Source organism: Sinocyclocheilus anshuiensis, unplaced genomic scaffold (assembly GCF_001515605.1).
Source record: "Sinocyclocheilus anshuiensis isolate Anshui unplaced genomic scaffold, SAMN03320099.WGS_v1.1 scaffold635, whole genome shotgun sequence".
Lineage (NCBI taxonomy): Eukaryota > Metazoa > Chordata > Actinopteri > Cypriniformes > Cyprinidae > Sinocyclocheilus > Sinocyclocheilus anshuiensis.
The window spans coordinates 153839-178498 of NW_015551039.1; the positions used below are offsets into that span (position 1 = coordinate 153839).

General features: G+C 38.1%; 1 long non-coding RNA gene across 4 annotated transcripts in view; it reads right to left on the reverse strand.

Moving 5' to 3' along the window:
- Positions 1–24660, reverse strand: part of LOC107661371 (uncharacterized) — a 40570-nt gene that overhangs the window by 11142 nt on the left and 4768 nt on the right. For 2 of the 4 annotated variants that reach the window (XR_001631100.1, XR_001631098.1), the window contains 2 exons: positions 13201–13263; positions 11970–12258 (listed from right to left, as the gene is read on the reverse strand). The exons of 1 other annotated variant lie outside the window; for it this stretch is intronic. This is a non-coding gene — a long non-coding RNA (uncharacterized LOC107661371). Of the gene's footprint in view, positions 1–11969; positions 12259–13200; positions 13264–24660 lie in introns of those variants that run through there. One more of the 4 variants, XR_001631099.1, reaches the window with a different exon arrangement.

A 24660-nucleotide genomic window follows, 5' to 3' on the forward strand; every position in this document is an offset into this window, starting at 1 on the left:
TTATCTCACACCAGCCAAGTCTGTAAAATAGATTAAAAAAAATGAAATATCAAATGTTTAAATTCTTACATCCACTGCATTCAAAAACAGAAATATGCATTTGTTCGATAAAGCCTCATTTCGTCCTGATGCACTCTACAATTCCGCATTTGGCTATGCAGAAACATTTTCTCTCTCGATGGTCTCTTAATAAGAAACATTAAGAGTTACCCATCACCCCCAATTGCAAGACTACAGGAAAAATTACTATACCCTTTAATAACATACATTAACAGCAGCTGCAGTCTGAATAGCTTCAGTTCTCACTGCATGGTCTGCATGTCACATGCACTAGGCAACAACCAGACTCCCACGGGGGTTCCAAATGTCGAAATAGTGACTGATCATATATCTTCATCTAGAATATAGAAGTAATACTTCTATATTCATCCTTGGGTTATTTGAAATGTTACTCTGGGTGGTGGGAGTAATTAGATATAGCATGAACGTAAAAGATTGAGAAGTAAAAATGTTTAGTGCTTTTAAGATGTGACAGAAACTAGCATTAGGTTAAAGATGTTACACACCGGATGGACAAGACTGAATAGCCTCTACTCTGACATGGTTGCCTCTTATTGTGCACGTTTCAGTCATTCTGACATGCATTCATATCTTTCTATTCCTGCTTGACACATTTTCTTTTCAATTAACCATTAGACCTGTCATCTCCTTTACTGCACACACATACTCTGTTTTTTTGCATAGAAAATTGCTCTCCAATTAAAAGTAATCAAAGGCTTTTGAGTAAAAAGCCTGGCTATTTTCATGCTTTTATTTATTTATATAATTTTTAAAGCGATTTCCTCTATACCAGATGATTTTTGATGGCCAGCAGTTTGGCAGAACAAAGAAATTGTTGTGTGGAGTTACTAATTATTTAAATTAATTTATTATTTATTTTAATGTCAACTCAACAAGTTGCTGAATCCCAAATGGACGGGTGGGTTGAAAAATTAACCCCACACAAACTCCAAAACTTTGTGTCCAAAAACACCACAGATATTAAATGGCATCCTGCATAACATCATTTCAGTGTAAAAAGTTTGACCGCAAACCTCAAAACGAGTGACTTGATATGCTTTTAATTAATATGGAATGACATGCTTTCCATTGAGACTACCTTGGGACCTGAAGAAGAGGCAGGGACAGCTGTGTAATTACTACTCTCACATGTACAGAAAGTAAATAATTTATCGCCTAGCAGTGTTGGGAAGGTTACTTTGGAAATGTAATATGTTACAGATTACAAGTTACCCTACTTAAAATGTAATAAGTAGTGTAATTTTTCAATTACTTTTTTAAAGTAATGTAACTGATTACATTTGATTACTTCTTTTCTAAATTTGTAATGTTTTCAACTGTTTATCATTTTCAAACATGTAAACCAGGCAGGATAAACCTTGCAGTAGTACTCAACACTGATTACTGTCACACTTTTGAAATCCTTCATCACTTGAATTAAGATTATATTTCAATTTTAAAGTAGACATTGGATGCAAAATTCACTTTTACATGGTGTTTGCATATAAATGTATCTAAGCAGTGTGTATACAACCACCCAACAATGATAAAAATCCATTCACTCCTTTTTTTTAATCCCCCAAAATCCCAAACAGTCTCAATTATCAAGCCGTTTTGATTTTCTGAGCAGTATGATGTCATATTGTTCAGGCCCCGCCCACAACCGCCACTTAGGACGCAGTGTATTAGTTTTGTTTTTAATGGTAATGCTCCACTGAATACACCTAAATTCGTTTATGTCTGCGCAAATAATTTTACTCCAGACTGCTTTCTGAACGAGGGACAATTCAAGGCACCTAAAGAATCATATCAACTTGTGGAAGATCAATGTCCCCCTTTGAAGCACAGCCACCACAAAATCAGACTTTTTTGAGATAATTCTGAGGTTAAATACATATTGTTATGATTTTAAATACGTATTTTATTAGCCATGATACTGTTTTTGGAATCAATTCTTTACATAGCTATGACAGTAAACACTGGAATCTAACAATGCCTTGGAAAAAAAACAGTTAATCTTTAAAAAATAATAAGTAACTGTAATTTAATTACACATTTTTTCTCAGTAACTGTAACTGATTACAATTACTTTTATTTTGTAATTAAATTACGTAATTCCGTTACATGTAACTTGTTACTCCCCAACACTGTCGCCTAGCCATTAACTGAAAAAACACAATTACCCAGCAATACCTTAAGTCTGTTGAAGACACAAACTTTTTACATTCTGCTGAATCGGGAAGATTATTTGGTTAAGGCAACTTACTCTTACCAAGCGTTTAGAAAAAAATTTACAATATGAAATTAGTTTCTCAAAAAAAAAAAAAAAATGTATGTATATAAAACACATTTCAAATTCACATATATTCTGGATCTGTTTCTAGCCGTCAAAAACATGGTGGTAGGAGGCAAACCACCAAAAATGCATTAATGGCTGCCAAGATGCTCTAAAACTGAAACATTTATGACCTCCAATAATAACATTATATGTTCCTGTAATAACATTTTGAAAGCAATTTCTCTCTGGTGATTTACAATGGATTTCAGCCTTTAGCCTGTAAATCAAATATTGGCCATACCCACACAATTATTAGCTTGTAGTCAAAGACTGTTTTCAGCAGCATAAATGGCTTAATGTCAATTTTAATTTGTACTGGCTGAGTTTAAAATCCCTACATATACAGTACACAGCAAATCAACAACAGCCCACTGATATGTTGCTGTAACTACATAAGCGCAGCATCCAGACTTCCCGCACACAATTATGCCTCATGGCATCTGTCTCTGGAGACATTATGGGGGACATCCTGAAGACAGGAGCTGGAGAGCAGGCCTACCTCATATGTCAGCAGTCTGAGTGCATAGATCATGCCACCTCCATTTATTTTCAAAGAGAGCGCGCTGTGTGCGTATAAACTTGAAAGTACCTAATAGATCTGTTAAGAGTTTTAACTACAAAAGAAGACCATCATGCAGAGCATAACTGTTCACACATTTGCATCTGACCGGCTCTTGTACGGGTCCTGGGAACAGTAGAGAGGTGTGTACAATCTGAAGTTTACATGATATCACAGGGTCTTTTAGCCTTGCCCCGACCACATGTGGAGTTATGAGATCTCTAGAAAGTGTAAACTCAGCAAGGAGTCTGAAATACGACTGTACGAGTGCAGAGAGGTTCTCTACAGTTACATCCACACATTTTTTAATGCCTCAAAACGTAATGTGCTAAATCCTGAAGAGAAACTAAAGCTTCTGTGAAAAGTGTGAATATAAAATGCAAGATCTTTTATATATATATAAATGGATATAAATTAATATATACTTCAAACAGTAAAACAATTATATTGTAGTCATATATAATATATTTGAATATATTTTCAAATGTAATTATTCCTGAGATGGCTAAGCTGAATTTTCAGCATCATTACTCCATTCTTCAGTGTCACAACATCCTTCAGAAATCATTCTAATATGCTGATTTGGTGCTCAAGAAATATTTCTTATAAATGTTTCTTTAAAAAAAAAAAAAAAAAGTTATGCTGCTTAATATTTTTTCAGAAATTGTCCCCTATTTTTTTCAGGGTTCTTCAATGAATAGAAAGTTCAAAAGACCAGCATTTATTTGAAGTATAAATTTGTATGCAGCATCAACATCTTTACTGTCAATTTTGATCAATTCAATGCATCCTTATATCCTTATTATGTTTGTTTGTTATTCAAAAAAATCTCTTACTGACCCCAAAAGTTTGAACTTTAATTTTTAGATTATATACATGCCATTGTAGCAAGGTTAAAGAATACCGTACAGTAGAGCTCAAATTGCAGACTGTACAACAAGATAGTCTAGCACTTGCATCACTTCAACCATGCAACAAGGTCTGTCCAATATTTGCAACGTGTGCTTGTCTTCACTCAGTGAGAGCTCGGTCTGTCCTGCCTTCCTTTGTTACAGCCCCCGTGCTTTGTGCCGTGTGTCCTGCATTTGGTCTCCCGCCTTTGCTGGGGCCACGAAGAACGCTCCAAGTTTCCATTCATGCTTCTCATTACTGGGGCATGTTGAGATTTTATGGAGCCTTGTAAACCCTTGAATTACTGCACTTTAAAATAGATTTTGACACTATTATGTGACTGTGCTTATGGTGAAGCCTTTCATTGCTAGACGGAGGACTCATAATGGTGGAAGACAAAAGAGCATAACTTGTTAATTATTTTTAACTGCCGGATAAAATGATTATGAACTAGGTAAAAATGCACAAAGGGCCTGTAAGGGGGTGAGACACGTAGTGATGTTTTGTCAAAAACATGATGGTCATGAACAAATGTATAAGCTAAGCTTCTTCATAATCAAAAAAAAAAAAAAAGTAAAAGATTAGTTTATAATATTTTTTAATATAAAAGTACAAGAACTGAGACAGAATATGAATTCAAAATTAAACTAGAAAAAAATGAAATTAAGATAAGTCTATGAGACTGTGACATAACCTAACAATACTGTTTGTTTGCTGAGTAGGAGTCTTGTGACTATCTGTCTGTGCATTTCTCCTCCCAGGCTTCTTTGAGACGGGAGCCGTCTGCTGGGTGGCAGAGTGGTCAGAATAGAAGGTGGCAGCCAGTCAAAACACTGCCTGTTATTCCAGCCAGGGCCCAAGTGCCAGTGAAGAGCTTCTTTTCATGCGCCCTTAATGTGGTAAAGTGATCTGCTGCACAATAGGGACACTCAAGGAGGCCATCCCCAGCAAACAGGCCAAAACAAACAGCTCACCCTAGGCCTGGCTGCCTCACCCGAGGCCCCCCGAACACATCCCAGCACCTCTCAGGTCCACTTCAGTGGGCATGCAAACAGAAATACTCTCAAAGATACTGTACACATCCATTCCCATGCACACACAGTTACTGGATATGTACACAAATAACATCCACAAACAAATAAAACACGAACACATGCTGCGACAAATAACGCGCATACCACATGCAACAACACATACTCCGAAAAAATATGCTGAGCTCACACCCTCATTCGGGGTATCAAAATAAGCAACAGCTCCAAAATCACAATGAAGAAAAATGCCTCATTAAAGGAAAAAAAAAATCTCGAAAAGATGAAAAAGTATTTTGGCTCCATCTTTTCTTATGATTTCGAACAAAAATAACAAAATTGCCTCACTGCTAATTAAAACACTTTTGTCTGCAAAATGAAAGCCATGTGTGGGACCAACAAAATCATGTGGCTCGACCAACAGACTGAAAAAAAATAAAAATAAAACAGGAAATTATATCATATACTGGACCCCTGCAGACCATCATAGCTATGTTTGAAGGTGAAAAGATCTTTTTATGATATGGTGAGGATAGCTCACGTTATAGAATGTAATGTATGATTCCATCAAAAACAGTGAAAATTCTGAATTTATCATTTATGATTTTGCCTTGAAAAATATATATTCAAACTTTTTGAAAACAATGATCAATGTACACTCATATATTTGTTAGAAAAGTTAGGTGCTAGGAAAATGTTATTACTTTTTACTAAATGGTTGCATCACATTTTTAGAGTCATTAAATTTAAACATTTCTTGAAAATTATTCTTTCTTGAAAAAAAAAACATGAATACAGAGTACATTTTTATAGAATTTATTTTATAGAATTTTATAGATTTTTTTTAAGAGCTCTCCTTTTCTTTATTGTGGACACTCTTACATGTCATTGATCCAAATTTCAACTAAACTAAAATGCCAATTTCATTCATATGGCTTTCAGGAGCTACAATTGGAGAGTCGTATATGTTAGTATACTGAGAGCGCTGTGGCTGTGGCTGTGGCTTTGACTTTGTGTGGGAGCACTTTCAATATTGACCACAGCGAGCATTTATGCAGAGGCCCAGCTGGATCAGAGACAATTTGGCTGACAATGACAAAAGAATTAGCACTTACTTTTACAAGCTCAGCCTCAAATTACTTCTCTAGCACTCCGCACTAGCTTTAGTAAATGAGACAAGGCAAAATCAAAAAGAAACTTTACATGCGGCCGCCCCATGTCTGTAACAAGCCTTCTCTTCCGATCCAAAGACATAATCGCGACAATAAAAGTCCAGGCGTTTACCACACACCAAAGATCTTGAGAATTATACAAGAACTACAACAGCTCCTGGAATGGGCCTTTTTCTAGTGTGCAGTGTGTGAGGGAGAATGAAAGGCAAATGCTTTTCCCTCTTCTCCTCTTTCTTCACCCTTTTCTTCTCCCCTCTCTTCCTTCTTGTCTGTTGAAACATGTGGTCACCTGTTGTGCTTCCATGTGGTCAGATGATCAAAGGCAGAGCGGGATAGTAATTGTCCCCTGCTGAAGCGCAGCTCGGCCTGGGATCAGGGTCCCAGCAGGTGGGGGGACAGCCATGAGAACGGCCGGAGAAGCCGGAGGCCACTCTCAATCCTTGGAAGAAGCGGGAGGAAAGGGCCAGCGGGGGATATTGGGCTGTGTGGACAAATGATTTTGAGGTAGCAGAGCAAATAAAATGGATTAAGGGGAACCTTTTCACAGATACCCCCAAAACTAGTTTGGCACTTCTTAGCCGAGGCCCTGATAAGTGCAGAGATGGACCAATCCAGTTGCAGAAATAACAAAAAGAGTCTTCAGCAAACAGAACGAAACAAACATTTCCACCACGCCTGAAAAAACCGACACTTCAAAGACAGGGTTTCAGGTTCCACATATATGTATTTTGATGGGTATATTGTAAGAACACGAACAAATTTCTTTTCAGAGCCTATTCTGAAGCTCATAGGTGTTCATTTAACATATAGAGTAGCACCTCCAATCATCAGAGCAGAACACAAGGCGGTCTGACACCTACATAAGACTATCATTGCAACAAAACATATTCATCAAATCCATTCGAACACAGCAGGTCTCTTTCTACAACACCACAAAGGCCCTCGGTTCCTTCAAAGTGGAAAATGGACAGGAAACTCTGTGATTTCATCATCACAAAATATTTCTGTTGCAACCCGAACCTGAAGCCAACAGGCCTGCAGACATTAAGGAGGCTGCATGATTGACTGGAATGGGGTAAATAGACCTGTCAGTCTTTTCACAGTCCCGACAGAAATGCCTGCGGTTTGAGTGATGGAAGATGTCCCTCTTGCACAATCCCATACATTACAAACTCATTCATATTTTGGCGCAGACCTCCTTGTAATATCTGACAATGCTTCAGGGATTAGAGGTTCATGATTCAAGGCTGAGCCTTTTGTCTTTGCAACCAATTCAGATTCATCTCCAGTCTCTCATGATGGCTGATGCACTTCAATGGTCATTTCAAAATAGCACAAAATAACCCATTTGATGCTTTTCCAACATCAGCCAAATCAAATGCAAAACAATGACTCCATACGTACCCGAAACTAAATGTCAGAGCAAGAAAGGACTGACATTTGACTTCCTGATGGATGTCATTATGTCACTAGGCAACATAGCATGAATGTCCTGCCTGAATAAAAAGAGCTATTGTTGGACTGCAATCAATAAAAGAGAGCTAGTTTTTTTTGCAAATAATGCACATGAAAAACAAATGGCACATACTAATCAGCCTTTTTTGTTGTAGAATAGCGGTAAAAATCCCTTTTGAGCTTACTGTTTGCATTTTGTCTTTTCAAAAACCCTTTTGGCAGTGTAGCAGGTAGCTATTTGTAACAGCCAAAACGAACAATTATTTTATAAAGGTTTAAACAGACACACAGGCCAATTTTATAATGGGTCTACATGCATTTAGAATCATATCAAGGTGATTTGTTTGGTTTGGAAAATACAAAAAAAGCAGAAAGATCAGAGCTGAATCTTACGTCACCGGATTAGATCTGTGACATTGGCCCTTCCCTTCACATCAGGTCACAGGCTCCATGTCACATGGCACCAGGGCTCTGACCCCTCTGTGGTGACATGTTACTCTAAGGTCAGTCGGGTCGCTCAATTAGCAAAAGAGACAAAGACCTGGGCATAAAGGAGGCGAGAGACCAGCCGTCCCTTCCAAACCACAGTGCTCTCTGTCACCCGTGTGTGTCTGCTTGTCTGGCCAAGCCCTCATTTAGCGGTTCACTGACTGGAGATGTGCCCGCTGCTCTTCACGGAGCGTGCGGTGACAGCCAAGAGTCACTAAAGTGCTGAAGAGTCACTCCTGTGCCACATGGCGGGACTGTCGGCGAGACTATGATCTTACATTGACGAGTCAAAAGTCTGGTCTTGAATTGACTGGCACAAGCATTAGTGTCAGAAAGAGTCTGATGTCAGACAAACTGGCATCGACGGACGCACATGCTGGGAGAGGAAATAAAGCTGCTCTTTGGTTTAGTTACAGAACATGCAGGGGAATGTATGCAAGCATATGTGTTTATGCAGTATAGCTTATGCTGTTACACAAACATCAAGGCGTTCATTCATATGTCTTCGGCATCCCGTGCACACACCCTCTGACACTAGACGCCCATCTCTTTTCCATCTTGCCATCCCTCTCATAGACACTCATCCAGAGGGAATGAAACAGAGGAAGATTTCAGCTGAGAGCATGATTGTAGTTGGAGGTATTTTTAGGTGAACCTCATTCAGATAGAGGTGTCTAGAGGGCTCAATCAGAGTTTAAACCCTCCTCTATTCACAGAGCGATCTGGTATGTACTTAGTATCGTTTTCATCCTGCAGCAACAACCACACATATTGCCCGTGTACTTTGATGATGAAGACAACTTGCTGTCAGAACAGATTGTTCCCTGTGCTTCATCTACAGCTCTCATAAATCTAGAATATGCTTCGAAACGTTGAGCAAACTTATCGCAAAAAGATTTATGGTACACTGCTGTAATCCTTGTCCATCGGCCTTTTACCACTCGAGCCCCGTTATGAAAGATTAATTCTACTTGCAAACTTGCAAGCGCTTAACTACAGTAAGTACAGCACAACAGCTGGTCCTGTAATTTCCATAAGAATACAAACCACCGCAGCTGCGCTCACCAGCATCTGCTGAACTGTTTATGAAAATAAACAGTGCCGATTCCCATAAACATCCTCATAAAGTCATTAACTATCTCCGAAATTTACAGCACTGAAAAATGCATTAGGCCCTGCCTTGATTTGATAGCACTAAATTTCTCGGCTCATAAATATATTTATATAGTCTATTCACAGAGCGCACCAATTACAAGGCGAGCAGGGAAATTGTCAAACAATGTTTCGACATGTTTAATAACATTGGGGTATGATTTGTCAAGGCAGTGCACCAAACATAGCCGCTAATGAGTAGCAATGTAACACAGAGGCTGCCTGGCCAAATCACGGGGCCTTGGAGGACTATTCAACCATTGTCAACAATTTCACTCTCAGTCCTCACGCAAAACGACAGAGACCACCGTTAGTGGATAGCACTTAGCTAATGGCTCCCTTTTGGCAGCCGTAATTACACAATGATTAGCTTTACCCACTTCAAACTTTCACACTTCACCTTGTGTTCCTGTAATCTGCAGTGAGCAGGTCTGGGAACAGCTATGCAGACCGGCCAGAGCCAGACTTGTTCAAAACGGCACCTTCACGTTGTGGATTCTACGTGTGGAGATATATTTAGTTAGTGCTAATCCAAGTGAATCCAATGCTTCCTGTCAGGCAAGGTACTGGCAGACTACATAAACACATTAGTGGACCTATATGTTTAGAAACCTTCACTACTGTAATCTAGAGTTTATTGAGGTCCAGACGAAATTAATGATTAGCATGCTTCTGTCGAATGAACAATACCTTAAGTCAACCTGCATGAAGACCAAGTATGTGTCTGTTGGAGTGGTATCAAGGTTTGTCATACAAACAGTATGCAGTATTTGGTATATGATGAGAAGCATTTTTATACTGAAGAACTGAAAAATAAATTCGTAAATTTGAAATAGTCAAAACAAGTCTATGAAACATGTCTTTTGAAAAAGCATTCATAAAACTTTTACATGTATTCAACATGTCTTGAAGGAAGTTCAACAGCAATGAATGAATAGTAGACAGACAGACAGACAGACAGACAGATAGACAGATAGATATATAGATAGATAGATAGATTATGTCTAAATAAATGTCAAATAGAAAAATAGTTTAAAAAATACTTTTTTTTTATATTTAAATAAAATACATAAATTTATATTTTAAATACATTTACAGTACTATATACATAAAAAATAGTTACAAAGTCAGAATGTTTATCTTAAATCACTACTCTCATACTCTGTCACATCATTGGAGGGAAATTGTTGTCGATTTGAATGTCTGATGAGATGCCGCTGGTGGTCTGCCACTGGAAGTTGAACATATGGGAGGGGAGGGCTTACCGGGTGAAAGGCTCAGCCATCTTACTATTTTACAGATAGCCATGCATATGTTGGCAATAACCACAGGTTGTAAAGCATCCTTGCAGTTACAGTCGAAATATGATACTCCAGTGCTGGGTACTATGAGCCAAACTATCTGATAATTGATTAATTAATTTAACATAATTAAAGAATAATAATCTTTTTAAATACAGATACATTTCTTTCTTTTCAAATAGAAAAAAATAGGATGTATGAATTCAAATTAGTATGAAAAATTCTGCTTAACATTTTGAACAACTGAGCAATGCAATGCTTTTGTTCCTGGTACAGAGACAATAATGTAAATGAGAAACATGCTAACAAATGGGAACCCTGATGTCACAGCAAATGAACAGTTTTAGTAACAGCTGATAAAAAAATTAAAATAAAATCAATAATGGCAAAACAAACATAAGAATTAAACGAAGCTTCTTAATGACTGCATTTGGGCGCAGTTGTCAAGTTATTTTGCCCAAAACTTCCCAAGCCAAATCAATAAATATCCTCTTGTGTTGGTTTCCACCATCAATCCTCAGCAGAGCTAAAAAAGAGAAGCATACCTTCCTTTATTACAATATTACAACAGCAAGGCGAAGGGCAGGCACCTGAGACTCCTGCTTTGTAGCCAGATAGTTCTTTATTTGTTCTCTAGAGGACTTATTTACCCCAGCCTTCAGCCTAGATGCTCAAGCCACTACATTTGTGGCCTATCCACCTTGACACCCCCTTCTTCGCACATGAAGCAGCATAAGAAGTCTGATTCAAGTGATTTCTCTTTTTTTTCCAGTCAAGTTAAATGGTGCACCGTGTGTTCTACTGGATGGCAGGAATTGAAACATTTAAAAAGCCAACAGCGATAAGCCAAGCACAGACACCCCGCAGACAGACCACCTCGCCTTGGAGACACATAAGCGTCTGTGGCTTTGACAGCATTTTCATCACACCCCCTTCCCTCCTTCACCATCTGTGAATGTGCCCGGCAACATCAAACCGAGTCTGAGAATCGAAAGCCAGAGACAAACCAATCCAGGGTACTACCCTCCACTGGAAAAAAAAAAACGACTGTCACTTGTAGCAGAAAAAGAGTCACTTGGCGTCTGTTAACGTGCATTGTGCAGGTAATGTTTTTCTCCTTTTCTCTCAAAAGGAGAGGCCAGCGTCGATGCCATGTGTGTAGTTAGAGGCTGCCCTGGCAGCAAGCGCTGCTTGCACTTGCATCAATTACAGCGGATGGGCCTGACAGCTGTAATTACATACCTCAACACTGATTATGTGCGGTCTGTCATGGAGACCAGCAAGGCACCGATTTTCATGCACTCGTTTAAGCAGTCAGTTGTCAGGGCAAAGTGGCAAAGCAGGAACAGCCCTCTTCAAGAAGGAGGAAGGGAGGGAAAGTGGCGGGTTTTCATTTTTGGGTGAACTATCCCTTTAAGTGGCACAATGATACTGATATGGCTACGTTAGAGGAGGAAATGAAGGAAAGGAAACCTGGCAGTAGGGGAAAAAAATAACGTTGAGCTCAAGTGCACAGCTGATGCATTGAGCTCACTGAATCAATTCCAAGGAAAATCAAATATGCTATTAATATATAATTCACTGTCTACGCAAGTTAAATGCCTTTGGCGATCACATGGTAAAATAGTAACCATTTTTTGTTCACTAGCTAACTAACGTGAAATTAAGACTTAAAAAAAATGGCAACGGCAGCACTCCAACATATATCGCGGTTGTGTTTCAGGCAAACCGAGTTTGAGTCCTGACTCGTGGTCCTTCCTGGTCCCATCCCCCCACCTCTCTCTCTTACTTCCTGTCTGCCTTCCGTATTGTCCTGAATAAATAAAGGGAAAAACTAAAAATAAAAAAACTGTCATATTTTGGATGCATTTCAATCACTCTCGAGCACCAGTCTCTTAAAAGAATAAAAATCTCCCTGTGCCCTAGCCATGCCACCCTCGCCCTTTTCAAACCCCCCATCCCAGACATCCATATTCCAACCCCCAACGCTCGCATTAAAAGCCTGGCCAATCCAGATGTGAGTTCGGGCAAACTGCCAAACTGTCTGGCAAAAAAAATTTAAATCTCTGAAACAAATACAGTAGCTATGATTTCACCAAGCATTTGGACTATACAGAGAAACAGTCTCATCTACAGCTCATCTACAGCATTTACATAGCTGTCATTTAGTGCGTTTACATTTCTCACCCATTATAGTTACGTGTAATCTCATGTAAACATCTTAAAGTGTTCTTTTATGGGCTGAAAGTCATAAAAGGTTTAAGTAAAACCCAATCTGTACACTTAGATTTTTGCCCACACCCCCAGATTCATTCTTTCATTATTTAACATGCACATTCATTGGTATTTTAACATCAAAACTGAAAAAAAAAAAAAACTCTTTAAAAACTCACAATTTTCTTGTGCTATAACTAGCTGATTTTTGATTGTAAATGCATTCAATAATTTCATTTTAAAAGGAAAGTACAATATAGTGATCAAATCGATCAAAACAAACATTCTCAAATGTTTTATGCTGAGAATTGACCAAAAATGAAAGAAAGCTTGACAATTTGACGTCTCATTCACATACAGGTGTCTAATTGTCTATTACAAAGGAAATTAAATACAATTATTTTTTAAATAAAGTTCACCTCTACTAGGTAACTCTTGTTGGGGACATCACGATGAAAGACACAACAATGATTACAAGCACAAAAACACACACTAAAAAAAAACTTTGCTGTGGAAGAACATTAAGACTAGTTAGGCCTACCTGTCCTCCAATATTAACTTGTTAACTCCCTGGTTACATGATTTCAAAGAGACAATTGGCCCACTGAAAGACAAATGAAAAGAAAACATGTTAGAACAGAGAAGCTGAAGCCAACTGCATAAGTTTGTCATGTCTAAACATTAATGCTGAATTATTTAAGGAGGTCTGGGTGTTTATATTACTTGATTTCAGTGAGATTTTTTGGTATCTGGGCACTAGTATTTCCTTATGACCAGTTAAGATGCGTTTTCAATATATTGTATTATGCCATCACTGAATTTCTGAATTTCTGCAAACCATAATAAGCAAACGCCTGTGCTTATAAGCTCTCACTCTTCAGTCAATTCAGCAGTGTGAGGTATGAGTGCTCCCTTTTCAGTGACCTTCAATAGCATATTGATTTCTGCGATACAAATGTGGCCACTCATAGCCCAAACTCTCATGTGCACAAGTTTCATTGAACTGCAGTCGCTTTCTCCCATAAAACCTCCAAAGCCGTAATCACAAAAGTAATAAAAAGCACACTGTTTTGCGGCAACAAAAAACAAACATAAAAACACCTAAGTGAGAGTGTGCATCGCTATTTGTCCGAACGCATTATGAGGATAATGGCATTTAATCCTCACGTCAACCCCCACCCAGACTCGTTTCACACACCCCCGGCCTTACAAAGACCATCCTCCAATAATAAGCTGTCTAGTCCTTGGCTTCCAGGCTTTTGTCATATTGCCTATCGACATGTTAGATTAAATAAAATTTCACATGTCAATTAAATGAGTGTTGCCCGGGTGATTAGCAGATCCCACTAATTGTCTCCCTCCTCCTCCACCATAATTTTCCACATGGACGAACAGGAAAGAGGGCTTTGTCCAACAGGGCCCCCATCAAACATGTCGAAGATGGGTCTTTACGTCCTCCTCCACTTCTTCCCATTCTCCTGGGGAGAAGCCGACAAAGAGAGGGATGAGGTGGGGAGATGAGATTGGAAAAGGGAGGGATTGGATTCACTTTTCAGGGCGCCCCGCTCAGTTCGGGCATCATGGAGTGATGGGGTGCGATGAGAATGCAAACAGTGGGTCCTGGACTTCCCGACGCACGGCCCCATTCACACACTCCCACACGTGCACCATCACTGATAATTACCCAACTGGCCCCCAGAGACAAGACGAAAGTTCTTCAAAGACTGGGCCACTAACAGTTTTAGACAGGGGCCAAGGCACTCCCAAGGTCTTCCTTTTCCACATACTCTAATTTCTTTCTTCCCTGACATATGGTTGTTTTCCTTGCCTTAATGAACATGTTCTCTGGATATACCTCACATTTGGTCCATCACATCAAAGGGGTGATGTTAGAGCATCTGGTTAGCTTCGGTGGATCTGAGATGATGGAAAGCAGTTTGTTCTTGCTCTAAAATAATATATCTTTGCAAATATATATAGGCTAATCTATGCAATTCTGCTGTCCAGTTTCATTGCAGCATAAGGCTGGTTATTACAAACAACTTGAAGTGTGCTACTTGTAATTTTGATGTTAAAATTCTTTCTGCTGTCCCATTTTGAAGGGATAGTTTAGGCAAAAAGGAAAGCTGTCATCAAGATCTTCTCCCACTCAAATTGTTCATAACCTGTATGTATCTTCTTCTGCAGAACACAAAAGATCATTTGAAGACTGTGGTCCGAAAAACACTGGATCCCACTCACATTCAATGAAAACAAGAAAAAAAATGTTTACAGAAGAAAGAAAGTCATACAGGTTTGGAACAAAATTAGGGTGAACTACTCCTTTTAATGTGCCTTGCAACACTGACCCAAAACCAATGCCATCCGTTTGTGGCAGACAGTGGGAGTGATGTCCTGTGAAGTGAAACCTGTCTGAAAACAGTAATTGTTTTTGCAATTACATCTGAAATTCCAAATATATATATATTAAAGCTGCACTCCAGAATTTTGCCCTCTCTAGCACCTTCTGTGGCTAAAACATAAATGTGCAAGTTAATGGCAATGTTTTAATTATTATTATTTAGCTTACATATCATAAAAATATGTATGAACAAGTGTATAGTAGTATAAACAGCATAAACATACAAGGACAAATTAGGTAAACCTGAAATATCCTGTCAAATCCATCACTATTTATGTACAAATAGTTTTGTATTTTTACCTCAAAACTCTTCTGTAGTGCAGCTTTATCCTAGAAGTACAAAATACAGCACAAAATACAGTTTTAATACATAATTTTGAGGAATTCGAAAACCCAACCTGACTCAAGTTTTCAGACTTCACTCAAGTGATCACACTCTCTTTGCCTCATTCTCTCCTCTAAGTGATTAAGGAGTCTGGTCAAAGAGGACACAGCCCTGTTTGCACTGCACTTTCTCAAGTGTACACAATGGAAATTGTGTCCCATTGAGTCCAAATTTGCTGGAAGTCTCATTTAAAAGGAGTACAATGAATTGGCTATATGGTCTAGTTTTTGTGCTGAGGCAGCAGACCATAGGACTAATAATAGATGAGGGGAATCTCACATCTGAGTCTACCTCACACACTGAACGTCGACAGGAGAAACATGATGGGCATGAGTGTAACATTTATCCGTACTCTAAATTCATTCACTCAGAAATCACGCTCACTCTCCCTCCTTTACACACTGCATTTTCCCAGAGGCCCGTATTATGTTTGTGTCTGTAAGTGTGTAGGCAGTGAGTGCCAGGTTGTCGTGTGTAAGTGCTCATGCATGAGTGTGTGTGTGTGTGTGTGTGTATATGAGTACAAGAGAAGCAGCCGACACAGACAGTATCTTGAACAAATCTCAGTGGAGAGTTAAAAGACTGTCTCTGAATCTGATTATACCAATGAATTCTCTTCTCCACACATTACTTTCCACATGAACACATAAAATGAAAATATGACACCAACTACTACATTTGGCCTAAAAATGCCATCTTGTTAATGCCCTCAAATTATTCATAACACTGCTTAATCTCCAAGTATGAAGTGAATATAATTTATTCTATTAAATGTTGTTAGTCTACACTTTTTATATTTCCAACCTGTAAAATGTAAAGCATTTTAGCTATTAATCTTTAGTGATTAGTCATTTGACTTTTTGTTGATGTGATCATCTTGTGATACAATCAGATAAAATAAAAAAGTCCATCTTATTTTTGATAAACTACTAAAACAAATAAACTGTTATTTTTTAGCGATTTTAAAGACTTAATTTAGTTAATTATTTAAGAAATCTGGTAGAGCTATTTAATCAAATGTATCATTTCTTGACAAAATAAAAGAATACAATTATTTCAAACTGTTATAAATGACTTAAGTCTACCAATGCCTTGACTAATTGCTAAAATAAATACATAAAATAAAAACTTTCCATATCATTTTTGATAAACCGATAAAATAAACAAGCCAAATATTCATTTATATCAGTTTGGAAGACTTTTACTTTATCTATTTAAATAGTTTGCCAAGAAATTAGACATATCGTTAAAAAAAACTGGTCTACAAAATGTCTTGACTAACAAAATAAAAAATATATTTACATATACAATTAAATGAAATATTAAATTAAATTTAAATTTAAATTAAATACCTAAATAAATAAATTCCACCTTATTTATTAAAGTGCTAACATTTTTTGTAAAGTGGCTGAACTTAGTTTTTAATGCATCTCAAAGCAGTAAAAACTGCAACTACAGTCATTAAAGTCTGCAAAGGGCTGTGAATAAGAGTGGGAAGGCGGTGGGCGGGGATTTGAGAGGGGGGGGTTAGGTTTCTATGGCAACACTGAAGTTCAAGTCCCACCGTGTACTGGAGAAAGTAGCAGAGCTCTGGAAGTTTCCATCCATACAGCACGGATAAGCCCTTTGTTGGGGGCTGGATGGGGTAGAGTGTATGCAAGACATGTTTTGCTGGCTCAGGACTGGCCCCGTAATATTAAATAAATCATGGACATAGGCTCCTGAGGGACAGGGCTGTGTAGTGCTCGGGACAGGACCCCTAATGTCTAGAAGGGGTTGGTCTTAGACTAGCACTAATTTGACACAGCGAGGTAATCTGACAAAACTGTGGGGCTTCTCTGCTGTGTCACAATGTGTAAGGGCCCTTGTATTTAAGGATGGCTGCTTTCACAGCGGAGTTAATTAAGGTACAGTTTAACACAAATTGCTGAGGACAGAACCTAATTAATGGCCTTGAGGGTCAGAGAGCCACCTTAAGCCTTGCAATCTGAACTGTGAGTCTATAAGCTGGGCTGACATGGGAAAACTAACTTAACAGAGAAGCCATTCTGTGTTCTGCACCAATATACAGTAAATCACAGCAAACTCAGAAAATGGAAATATCTGTTGTGCCTAAGAGACTTGAGAATAGATTCCATCAATACAACAGATCAATACCGTCTCTTACCTCTCTCACAACTCTGACACACTTGATATGTCTTGGTCGGGCAAGTGCAGTGAGTCACACTCAAAAGATAACATAAAAAGAAAGTCAGCTTTCAACATCTGACAATGATTGCAAATGATGCGCCTCTTCTACAATAGGTAAAGGCTACTCCCCTTAGAATATCACTCATGAGTGGTACAGAATCTAAATTCCACCAAAGACAAACACCCCATGCCACCTGTGACAAAGAATAAAACAAGGTCAATATTTAAATCTTTTTTAAAAATTCTGTTTATCCTTCCAAAGGCAAACATTCTTAAGGCAGAAATCAGAGCACTTCCTGAATCAATGGCTTCTTGCCTATATTCAAAGAATAAGGAATGTGTCCAGGGGCTAAATTAATATTTTGGAGTTACCCATAGCCATATAGTATATACACACTACAACAAAACATACCGGGTGGACTTAGGTAATATTTTAATACAGTTTTACAATGACATTGTATTTTTGATTGATAATTTATTAAATTTTTTTACTTAAAAAAAACAAAAAAAAACCAATATAATATGAAATAATACCATAAAATATATCAAGACATATTTGGTGGGCTTGGGTAATATTTTATACAGTATTTACAACTGTATTTTTTACATTTCTTTAGTTCCTTTTTTTTTCCTTGATAAATTACAATAGATTTTTTTATTTTTGAATAAAATAAATGAATAAATAGGGATAGTTTACTCAAAATTTTGTCACCATTCACCCACCCTCAAGTTGTTCCAAACCTGTATGCATTTCTTTCTTCTGTTGAACACAAAAGAGAATATTTTGAAGAATTTTGGAAAACAAACAATTACCGGTAGCCATTGACTTCCATAATATTTTTACATACTATAGAAATCAATGGCTACCGTCAACTGTCTGGTTACCAACATTCTTTAGAATATCTCCTTTTGCATCCAAAAAATAAAGAAACTCACACAAGTTTAGAACAACTTAAGGGTCAGCAAATGATGAAAGAATATTCACTTTTGGGTGAACTATCCCTAATCTCTGAATGTATGAATGAAATAAATATGCTATCTACAAAATGCATTAACTTCAGAAAACAACGTGTTGGTACAACAGGAATTATCAGCTCATTAACATTCATGTAAGTAAGGGCTTATTAGAAACTCTGGGAAAAGAAAGGTGACTGGGCCCATGTCTAAAATGGTTGGGGGCCCAGTCTTGTCTCTGGGGACCAATTAGGTAATCACCACTGAGAGATGTCTTATTAGGAGCTCGCATCACTATTAAACTACCATTCCTTTGTTTGTTTCAACATGAACACAGGTCAGGAGATATCAGGTGTGAATTATGAGAGGCTAAAAGAACAGATTGAAAATGAAAACTGTATTGCAGCTGTCAATGGTCTGCAGCTGGCCTCGTCACTTCAGCTCTAAACGACCATACATAATCAGTTTTGGGTCACATGACTAGAAGTACACACAAATAACACTCAAAGCCCATCCAGACAGAGTCAGCATCCAATGCTGTTAGTCTTCATGATGTGGTGTGCCTTACTTGTTAAGCTGTGATTTATAAATGCAATCACAACACTGCCTGACACAAACAGACATCATAGGCCGCAGTTACACCTGATATTAACATCCGTCTCGGGTGATCTGGTCACAACGGACAACTGAGACATATTACGGTTTATCCCAGGTATTTACACTCCCAAGAAAAACAAGGTACAAAAGCTGTCACTGTAGCGGTACTATCTAGGTACTAATATGTACCATTTAGAGCAGGGGTGGGCAAACTTGGCCCTTCCAGGTCACTTTCCTTCAGAGTTTAGCTCCAACTCTAATCAAACACACCTGAACCAGCTAATCATTGTCTTCAAGACTACTAGAAAGCTACAGGCAGGTGAGTTTTATCAGGGTTGGATCAAATCTCTGCAGGAAAGTGGCCTGGAAGGGCCAAGTTTGCCCATCACTGATTTAGAGGGATAGTTCACCCAAAAATGAATATTCTGTCATCATTTACTCTCCCTTATGTTGTTCCAAACCTGTATAAATTTCTTTATGTTGAACACAAAAGAAGATATTTTGAAGTAAGTTGGTAACCAAACTGGTAGCCACTGTCTTCCATATGGGAAAAAATACCATGATAGTCAATGGCTACCAGCAACTGTTACCAAAATTACCAAGTAGAAACAGAAGAAAGAAATTCATACATGTTTGAAACAACATAAGGGAGAGTAAATGATGACAGAATTTTTGGGTGAACTAAAGTCCGTTTAAGTACTAATATGTAGGCCTAGTGACGGCTTTTGTAGCTTTTTTTCCAAAAATGTACACGTGTCTCAAATGTGACCTCTTGTTGGATCATATTTCAAGGGGAGGGTCTTTGAATTCAAAACTACATTAAAGACTTACTACATCAGTGTATCATCACATTAAATTGCTTTAAAAAGGATAGTTCATTCCAAAATGAAAATTAAATCAATATTTACTGGATGTTGTTTTTCTTCATTCAGAAAAAAAGAGGATATTTTGAAAAATGTCCCGGTGCTTTCTTTTCCATAGAATGAAAATCAGTATGGTGGTTCAATGCTGTTTTGGACATTTGGACTTTCATTACATGGAGAAAACATTTGAACCATTCTTTAAAATATCTTTGGTTTGGTTTGGAATGACATGAAGGTGAGAAATAATGACAGAATTTTTGTTTTTGGGAGAATAATTCCTATAACCCTTTAACTAAGGGTTCATTTTCAGTAATGAGTAGTCTAGAAAGTGAGATTTGCTTTGACTGCTGCGATTTAAAGAGCTTTACAGAAGAGCTTTGTCTTCAGGTGTTGAGTGTGTGAAGAACACAAACCTCCAAGTTCATCCTGGTGGATGCACTAACCTGACTGCTTGTCCTCAAAGTATGAAGCTAGTCCTGATGCAACCAAACTAAGCAAAGCAGCCATTTGCATTGCAAATGCACCATAAAAATCCTATTTGAGGACTGGAGAACCAACCGACTTTGTTGGCCTGCAGTTGTAAAGCAATGTCAGACTCAAGTTTCCCTGACCATGAGAAATAGCCCCAAACGCACCCATCCATGGAGTACCCCCCACCCTCCCTGGGGGCATCACCACCTCCTGACCTCCTCTACTAAAGGGTCAAAGGGAATTTAACACAAGGCTCCCACATTCCTCCAAGGTGATAATTGCTGTTGCTCTCTACAGGGGGCCATCAAGCAGTGGGTAAACAGGAGGATTTTAAAAAACTCACCTACTCCCCTCCCCTCACACAGCATCCCGTGGATGACACACATGAATTATGGCATCAGCCTACAGTGTGTCCACAGCGACACCAGCATAGCGTATGTTTTTTACAGCCCTCGCAAGTGTGCAGCTGTTAGCCTCAGTGTAAACAGCAGACCCACTTCACACCTTCAGTCAGACGTCTCCGAGCACCTCCTATGCTAATAAGATTTATTGAAAATTTCAAACTGAGCCCATAATAAAACAAAACATCATGGCGGCTTAATTAGTCCTCTTCATCATCTATACCCCCCACTCTGTTGTCCCTTAAGGAGAAGGCCTTGGAGGGAACTGATGGATGGACCATGTCAGGGATGAGACCTCCCTCATTAATTCAGGACTGAAGCACTGTTACTCTCTTGTGGACCTGAGCCGTGATAATGTGCAGCTAAGATCCAAAATTAACTTCATGCCACACATGCCAATGGCAGGTGAATTAAGAAACTTTATCCACTGCAGATATTTCTGACCGGCCATGAAAGTATTTATAATTATTATTATAAAAATGCATTGTCATCCCTATAAAAATGGGCTTGACAGTGAATGTCAAGAGTTACTCAAGATGCAAGGAATATTACAAATATGTTTCCACAACTTCACTTCATTACTCAAAGCTCCAAAAAAAAATAATACTTCAAATACAAAAGAAGTGATATTAAAATTCTGGCTGACCAATAAACAGATAATTATTTTCATGACAAAGGCTGTTATTAAAATTCTTTATTATTTTGTGTAAACTAGAAAATAAAACACCAAAATAAAATTCAGTCTTTTAAAATGTTATAAGTGAATTTAGGCATCACGTTATATTGTAGAGTATGAAATTACAAAATACAGTATAAAAACTGGAAGTTAATTTTGAGATTTGCTGAAGATTACACTGAACAATGTTATTAAATTATTAGTGCTTTTAAACTTTAAGTGAGAGTTAGAGGAGAGCAAATGTAATCTAAATGTAAAAATAGGCAAAATAATCATAAACAATTTAAATATCTAATACTGACTGATTTTTTTTTTAAATATCTGTTTAATGTCAGCCACTATCAAACATATAGTGACTGTTAAAAAAAATCATCATTTTTCTAGCAATGCAACCTGATTCCCCATTCAGAAGGAATAATTGTTGCCGCCTGCTGCAATGATTGTGATGACCAGTCATAGTCAAATACTTCTCTATCCTTGATTAAAAGTCTATTACTCAGATACAATTCTTTGTGACTTTTATATTTAATTAATTTTACTAATTAAAACACCCAATTCAACTCATCTGCTTGTTAGTGTGTTAAATAGGGAGACAACTAAAACATTCTGGGAAGTGGGTCCCGAGGACTGAAGTTGGGAAGCACTGACTTCAGGATGACATTTAAGATCAGCTTTCTCAACACAACCTCATGACAGATGAAAACTACAAGATGTCTAAACTTCCTAGAATAATTTGTACTACATAACTATTATAAATCTTCAACAAAAACATTCTGAGAACCAGTGTCCAACCATTCCTCCAGAACAGCATCCTATATCCCATAAACAGCAAATATAGACAGCAAAGTCTGGTTAAGAACAGCCTGCCGTTGGTGTTTGGTTAAGGCTATTACTTTTAAGGGTAAAGGAAGACATTTTCTTGTCTGCTCGACATTTTCTGGCCTGTGCCCACATGTGGTTTCCCCGAGCCACAAAGTGAGGCTTTGGGGGTAATAAAAGCAGAGGTGGTGATTAAGGAGCAGGAATAATGGCCTCCACAAAACCTGGAATGCGTTTAACTGCCACACCAACCCAGGAATCATCCAGGGCCCAGCTCCATTAGTATCTGGCATTATTCAGCTTTTCCAGGGCAGATGCATTTTTGACTTTTTAGGCTCTGCAAAATACGGTCATTAGCTTAACGGTCGTACAAAACCCTAACAGGGCATAAAAACAAAGAGAAGTTCATAATTTCCGCAACCATATAGGACAGTATCAATGTACTGTTTCACTCAACCTGATCTCATGAGAAAACTTAACTATTCTCCATTGTGGCAAACTGGTTGCAAAAAAAAAAAAAGCATGAAAGTCCACCTCTAAACTAAATGTCAGTGAAGCATAAGATCATATAAAAATGTACAAATGAGATTCTATGACTTCATACAAATTCATCATCAATTCACCAAAATGTAAAATAGTTATGAATACAAACTGCCACAAGAGCATGTTGGTTTCACTTGAAAAACATGTAATACTGTCCATTGAGGCAAGACAAGCAATTCACAGGTTGTCTAGTGCCTACTAATTTTTGTCAAGCCGTGCTTCCGTTATGCGTTGCTAACCTGCCTACTGATTTAACCTTGTTAAATTTTGTGAGTCCTCTATAAATCCTGGATTAGGGAGGACAAATGTCACAGAGACTCTCACTCAAAGACATCCTCCATGTGACTGTGTGCTCAGCAGACCCAAACCCCGTCACTTTCCTCATTACATGCACTTCATGGCTCTTTACGGCTCCAGGTTTTATCTGGGATTTCACATTTCTCCTCTTGCACTTGATATCCCTGGCCCAGTAACTCGCAATCAGGACCTGGCGCAGGGCTCTAGAGCTGCAGAGTGGCACCTTGATTTCTGCAAAGTACCAATGGTGCAGTTAAGCCCTGATAATTACAGGTCAAAAATAAACTCCCAGCCTCCACACAAAGAACACACTGACCTGAGCTAATGGTTAGAGTGTGGGAGCAACGACAAGGGTTTGCATTTTATCTGCTTGTTCAGTTGTTCTACAATGTGCCAGGATAAGAGGGTCCCCGTGTGTGTGCAACGGTCTGTGCTTTATATGTCTGTTGAGTGTGTCTAATTGAGAGCTAAGCAAAAAAAAGTTTGGTGCCTTCAGAAAGTTTCCAATAAATATCCTGCTCTTAATTTTAAACACCTGCCCATAAACCTCTGCGGAATGCTAAATAAAACCAAAGCTTTCAGAAAAAGCCTTCTGTCTGGCTCTCACACCAAGACAGCAGGATTTGTAATGGCTGTAACTAAGATTAAGCAGTTCTGGCTGGACCGGCTGTGTAAAAAAAAATGTAAATGCACTGGTACATGCTGCACAATAAGGATGTGCATAAGTAATCGACTAATGAGTCAACTGGTAAGGCCCTGTCCCAAATGACGCTTTGAGATGTTGTGTTCACAGTTTGGTGTGGCCCAAAAATGATGGATTGTGGGTGGATAGTGAACACAAAGGCAGGTGCTCATGAAGGGACACTCTAGTGCACATGTATATACAATAGCCATTGCAAGTACACAAGTGTGCAATTTGAGACAAGGCCTAAAAGCAATCTTCAAAATGTTTCATGTAAATTTATTTTCACCTAGGTTTATCCATTTGAGTCCTGGCTTCCTGTCATCATGTATAAGAAAGGCAAAAGGACAAAAATATAAAATAAAAAAATATATTTATTAAACTTATATACTTATATATTACTTATATATACAGTATATATGTGACCCTGGACCACAAAACCAGTCATAAGGGTAAATTTTTCGAAATTGAGATTTATACATCATATGAAAGCTGAATAAAATAAGCTTTCCATTGATGTATGGTTTGTTAGGATAGGACAATATTTGGCTGAGGTATAACTATTTGAAAATCTGGAATCTGAGGGTGCAAAAACATCAAAATATTGAGAAAATCGCCTTTAAAGGGGTCATATGATGTGATTTAAATTTTTACTTTCTCTTTGGAGTGTTACAAGCTCTTGGTGCATAAAGAAGATCTGTAAAGTTGCAAAGACTAAAGTC